This window comes from Zingiber officinale, chromosome 5A (genome assembly GCF_018446385.1).
Source record: "Zingiber officinale cultivar Zhangliang chromosome 5A, Zo_v1.1, whole genome shotgun sequence".
Lineage (NCBI taxonomy): Eukaryota > Viridiplantae > Streptophyta > Magnoliopsida > Zingiberales > Zingiberaceae > Zingiber > Zingiber officinale.
The window spans coordinates 37,601,544-37,608,092 of NC_055994.1; the positions used below are offsets into that span (position 1 = coordinate 37,601,544).

General features: G+C 36.6%; 1 non-coding gene across 1 annotated transcript; it reads left to right on the forward strand.

The window, feature by feature from the left end:
- The first annotated feature begins 873 nt into the window (after window positions 1-873).
- Window positions 874-980, forward strand: LOC121983491. Its single transcript, XR_006112540.1, has one exon. It is a non-coding gene; the product is annotated as a small nucleolar RNA R71 (small nucleolar RNA).
- Window positions 981-6,549: the final 5,569 nt, after the last annotated feature.

Consider the following 6,549-nt stretch of genomic DNA (forward strand, 5'->3'; position numbering starts at 1 on the left):
AAAGGATCAATAACTTCACTTGTAGTTTTAAGTTGATCTACAACATCACATTCATCATCTAAAAATTCAATTTCATTATAACACCTTGTAAATCCAGAAGGTAGATCTAAAAACTTGTTATCCACTACATTATAAATAAAATCCTCATCTAAAGAGTCTTCATCTTTATATACATCAGGAAATCTGCACTCAACCGTATTTGGATCACAGAATTTGCCAAAGTCTTTGTTTTCATTGACCCTCACTAGTCTTTGTGGAAAAGGAACCCTTAGTGAAGGTCTTGGACATGGTTGAGCTTGTGGTTGAGGTTCAAATTGCTTGTCTAGTGATGGTGTGATTAACCATTGAGGGAAAGGTACTTGTGGCCTTTGGGAACCTCCTAGAGTAATGGAACTGAGTTCTTGTGGTATTCTATTATTCTTCTCCTCAATTCTAAACATATCCTTCTTCAGAAGTTCTTCATGATTCTTGCTACTTTTCAACTTAATATCATTATCATTTTCACTAGATCTTATCTGTGTAGGAGGGGGATCTTCTTTGAACCATTTTGAAACTATAATATCAATCTTCAACCCCAAATGTTTGAACTCCTCATTCTGTAACTTGTGAATTTCAACATTCTTGGGTGGTTGAACTGCATTTTGTTTGACAGACTCTCTTGTATTTATGGCTTGCACTTCTTAAATTTTTGAGGGAGATTTCATCTAACTTTTGCTCAACCATTCATGGAGATTCAATGTCACTTGATCAATTAATGTATATGCTTCTTCTACACTCTTGTTCATAAAAGAACCTCCAGCTAATGAATCTAATAAACACTTATCTAAAAAAGAAATCCCCCTATAGAATATGTGTAAGGTCAGTCATTTCTCCAAACCATGATAAGGGCACTATCTTTGAAGACTCTTGAATCTATCTCATACTTCAAATAGTGATTCTCCATGTGCCTGAGCAAAATTGGTGATGCAATTCCTAGGGGTGGGCATAAACCGACCGCACCGAAAAAACTGAACCGACCAAAAAAACCGAACCGACCAAAAAAACCGAAGAAACTTTCTTTTCGATATTTTTCGGTCAAGTTTTTCAATACCGTTTTCACTCTTTCTGAAATATTGGACATATATTTAGGTCTTTAATAATTTACTCATATTTATGAACTATAGAGCATACATTTAAGCCTTTAATATTTTTTTTTTATATTTAGTAGTAACAAGTTATCTTATTTAATTATTAGAATTACTTCTTTGATATTAGAACAATTTATATTTTATTGTCGTTGAGTGACTTGAATCTATATTTTGTATTACATTAATCAAATGAGGAATAGTTTAATTAAGTATTATAGTTGTATATAATTGACCGAAAAAGTGTGTTGTATTATAAAAAATGAACCGAATCGTAATAAAAAATGGTTCAATTTCAGACCAAATATTTTCAAATTGAAAACCGAAAAACCGAACCGTAGTAGAGCAATCCAAACCGAACCGACCGATGCCCATCCCTAGCAATTCCTCATATAAATTATTATACTTGGAGGGAAAAATAATTCAAAAATTGCTTCTCCAATTATTCTCAACTTGTGATGCTTTGAGGATGGAGAGAATATAACCAAGTCCTTACTTTATCCTTGATGCTAAAAGGAAATGCCATCAATCGAATTGTATCTGCTGACACTCCTTCACAGTTCACCATATCACAAAGCTCTATAAATGTCTCAAGTTGCAGATAAGGACTTTTTGATACTTCTCCTCCAAATTTGTGACCTTGTATCATAAAAATTAACTCTGGGTCTAGTTGGAAACTTTCTTCTTTAATATGAGGCTACAAATGGGAGATAAAAATCTTGTAGAAATGGGTACAGAAAAATCTCTTAAGGGCCTGCGTGACATGTTAGTGCTCATGGAAATCTAAAAAAAAAATTATGAGAAAAAATAAAAATGAAGAATTAAAGACAAGAAATAAAATGCTATGTGAAAAGTAAGAAAGAAAATGTATAATTTAAATTGCAAGAAAGAAAGTGTATAATGAAAAGAAAGTGCAAAAAGTAAAAGAAAAAAAAATATCTAGAGTAACTCATATGCTAATCAACTAATGTTAATAGAAAATAGTCCCCGGCAACGGCGCCAAAAACTTGTTATGCAACCGCAAGTGCACTGTTTCATCATCAGTAATAAAAAGATATCGTATCCACAGGGACTGTTGATTAAGCACTAGTTAGCTTCGCACGGTGAATTATCTATACAAACATAAAATTGGTTGAGAAAGAAAACAAGAGAAAGAAAAGAAGAAAGAGTGGGAATAGATCATGAGAGGGGTTGAGCAAAGAGGATGTGAGAGATGATAGATTCTAGAATTTCGGTTTCCTTGTAATTCTAGGCAATGTTACATAAATTGCTTAGTTTCTATCCTCTATGTTCATGCTCTTGTAGGAAGTTAGATTCATTACCGACTCTCCCCTATAGTGGATAAGCCGGCATGATCTCCTACTCTATGACCTATGCTATTAAATGGAAGTGATTCTATGAAGTCCATTAACGAGGCAACCCTATCACGATGCCTCTCGGTAATACAACATAGGAACACACTAACACACAATAACATAGAGATAGAAATAGTAATTATGTCTGATCCCCTACTTCCTTGTGGAGATTTGCTTCTCCTTTCAAGGTGATACCCTAGACGTCCGTTAACAGGGTAGCCCTATCACGACGTCCCTCAGTCATATGATCTAGGATATTCCTCCTATGGGATTAACAATTCTACATAACTATTTGATAAAATATGCAAAAGATATATATAAGCATTCACACACACACATCATTAAACATGAACAAGACATTAACAAGTCATTGAATAGAAATATGCCAAATCCACATAGTTTTACATCTCCATCACATCACAAATACTTCCTACACCCTAGATCTAGAGATCTACTCCATTATAAAGGAAGAACAGCCCAAAACATAAAATACAACATACTTACAACCCTAGATGTGAGAAGAAGGGGAAGAAGAGATGCTTGACGATGTGTCCGATGTCTCAGGGATGCCTCCTTGCTCCAGAGATGGACGGATCATGAAGGGATGGAGGTAAATGAAGCTCTAGGGTTTTCCCCTAAGGGGAGAACCCTTCTCCAAGGAGAGGGACGAAGTCCCAAACCCAAGATGAGTCAAAGAATGAGGATCTTGACCCTTTTATACCTCCTCCAAACTGCCCAAGAAAACTAGGATTACAAGGGTCCGGTAAACCGGGATTTTCACCCATTAAACCAGGTTTTCTCATAATTCACCCTGAACCAAAGTTGTATCTCTTGAAATTATCTTCAATTTTATACTTGGATCGAGCCCTGGTTCAAACTGAACAGAAAGTTATGGTGGTTCAAAGTTTGGTCTGTAGTCTAGGTGAAGGTCCAGATGAACCCGTAGTTGGGAAGCACGGTCGTGCCATTTAGTATAGGCAGATAATGCTATCTCTCTATTGGATCTGAATAAAAGTTGTAGATCTTGAAATTAGCTACGTTTCAGTATAAAGAATAGCCTAAAACTCTAATGGAGCACAAAGTTATGGCCATTTTACAATTGGTTTGTAATCTGCCCAGAATTCAGCACAGCTCTGTTTTGGCGTGGCACGACCTCATGTTCTTCGTCACACAGTCATGTGGAATCTACATGGCCTCACCCAACTTTGAGTCACACGGTCGTGTGACTCACACAGCCGTGGCCTTCTTCCTCTCTGCCAAAGTCACACGGACGTGTGGATTCACATGGTTGTGGCCTTCCTCGCCTCTGGTAAGTTGACACGGTCGCGTGGGTCACACGGTTGTGGTCTTCTTTGTCTCTGGAACATTGGCATGGACATGCCATTTGGCATGTCCATGTGCTGCCTGGCCATGAGGAAGTTGACAAGGCCATGTGGCTCACATGGTCATGGCTTGATTTTCCTCTGATGGGGGAGCACGACCATGTGGGCCACACGGCCTTGGCTTGATTTCTTCCAATATTGTTCTCGTGTGCGTTTTTGCTCCATTTTTGCTTCAAATAGCATCCTGTCAATAAAAACAAGCAAAGAGTAGATCATCGAACAAAATATAATGGAAGTCTAATATTATAAAAAAATAGGGTGTAGTAAACATAGATTATGCTAATGAAATACAAGTAGATATGCATCCAAACATGCATAAAAGTGTATATAATCTATGCACATCAACTACATACTTGAACTTACACCGCCAAGACTCCACTTGGATTTCACCATTACCAAGATCCCACTTGGACTTTGTCTTTGCTAAGATCACACTTGGACTTTCTTTATTGTACCTACATCCTGCATGCTCACAGGCGCATATCAAATACAATAATAATCTAACTTAAACCTTTGCCCAAACATTAAAACCTTGGGTCACACAGATTGCTTCAACAATCTCCCCATTTTTTATATTTAACAACCCATTTAAGTTAGGGAAATAATATAGCAATACATATGTCAATAAATATGTAAATCAACTCATGCATAAATCATGGAACCTAATCCTAGGCTCCCCCTTTAAATAAACTCCCCTTTGAGCTAGGATTTCTTGTAAAGGTACCAATAAATGAGCAATCTTTCCCCTTTCACCTAAGCTCCCATTGAGCTAGGATTTCTTGCAAAGGTATTTAGGTTTCCCACTTAAACCTAAACTGCTCTCCCTTTACCATACATCAAAAAGAGCTCCAACAATATCTCAATTATTAGACTCTTTAATCTCTAATGACAACAATTATCATGTATTAATCCTCATAAGATTACATACATGTTTACCATCCTTTTGGTCATTTTCTATTTCTGAAAAACTAATTTCATCCTATATCAGTCGATTACCATAGACCCCAGTTGACTGTCTTCATCAAAATGAGCTCATAGAAACATTCTATGCTCAAAAAATACTATTACTAGTCAACTGGTATCTGAGCCAATCGATTGGCACCCTATTTTAGCCTCAAACAACATTCTGAACCAAATTTTAGAAATACACCAAAAATTCCACAAACCTCTAAAAATTCCTAAATTTCATGGAGAAGTCTCTTTTGCTAATGTCTACTTCAGAAAAATATATATATAAAAAAATATTTATTATATATTCCAAGACTGACATAAAATCTAAAACTATCTAAATGGTTTAATTAAACATTGACCTAAAGTCCTAGTTTTAGCTTCCTCTTGATGTATCTGCCCATACTGAATCACAATGCATCCCTTGTATTAGTTTATTTGGTATTTATACATTTAAAACTAATTTTCATGTTATATGAAACTCATTTCATATTTTCATGCATGAATCACATCCCAAATGTGCCAACTAACTAGATTAGAGTCTCAAGTCCATCTCTAACTCACTTTGGCATATTTCTTGACTCATCTAGAATCTCAAGCAAGGTCCACTTAAGATCCATTGGCCATGGGTCCCAACTTGACTTCTTTAACTCCCCCTAGAGCCCTTAATTTTAGTCACCTCCCTATGTAACTCATCCACTATGGCTAGGATACATTTGTGTACCTCGGATGACACTTGCCCTATAAACCTAACCTTCTTAACTTTAGACACCTTGTCCTTGGTTAATTTCTCCTTATCCATAAATGACTTTCCCTTGCCATTTCCTGACCTCTCATTGCTATAATCATACGCCACCCTAGCATATGACTTTTCTCTACCATTGTAGGATTTTCCCTTTCCATTTTCACTTGCAATCATTGCATGTAACCTTCTTTTAGCCTTAGGGGACTCTACTATGGCATACCCGTCAAAGTGCTCCATGGGTAATTTTCCTTTATCCTTGTTTGATGAAGACTAGTATCCCAAACCAGATCTATCACCATTTGATCTTTAACTACCCAACATCCTATCAAGTCATTTAGATCCAACAATGAATCTATCTAGGACTTTTTCTACCCTATCAAGATTTTCCCTTAAAGCTTGATTTTCAATTCTAGGTTCCTAACCCTAGAATCAATTTGTCCACCATGGGCATTCCTAGACATGTCCACCTTCCTAGGCATATATCTCCCCTTCTTGGGATTAATGCTTTAGTTTTCAACTACTTTCCTCTCCTTAGGCAAAGTAATTTAGTTCTTGTTGGGTCTAACCTTTGCATATGATTTCCTAGGGTTATCAATCATGTTAACCCTATTCCTATTATTATACCTAAATCTATAATTATGCATGGGTAAATAATCTACATTATTTAAAGCATGCATATCCCTAGAACTTGAATTGATATCTGAATTAAAGTTCAAGTCAGGGTATACCTTCCTAGCTACCATTGGAGCTCCCCCTTAACATGGGCATCCACATGGCTTCATTCTCCTCCATTGCTTCAATTGCTCCATCTTCATGAGCTCTCCCTTCCTTGGGCACTTTGTGTAGTAGTATCCCCACTCACCACACATGAAGCATATGATGTGCCACTTCTTCTTGCCACCATACCTACAACCCACATTAGTTTTCAAAAGAACTTTATCGGATTTAGGGTTTAACTCATTTATCTTCTTGAGTGATGGACACCTACTCTTGTA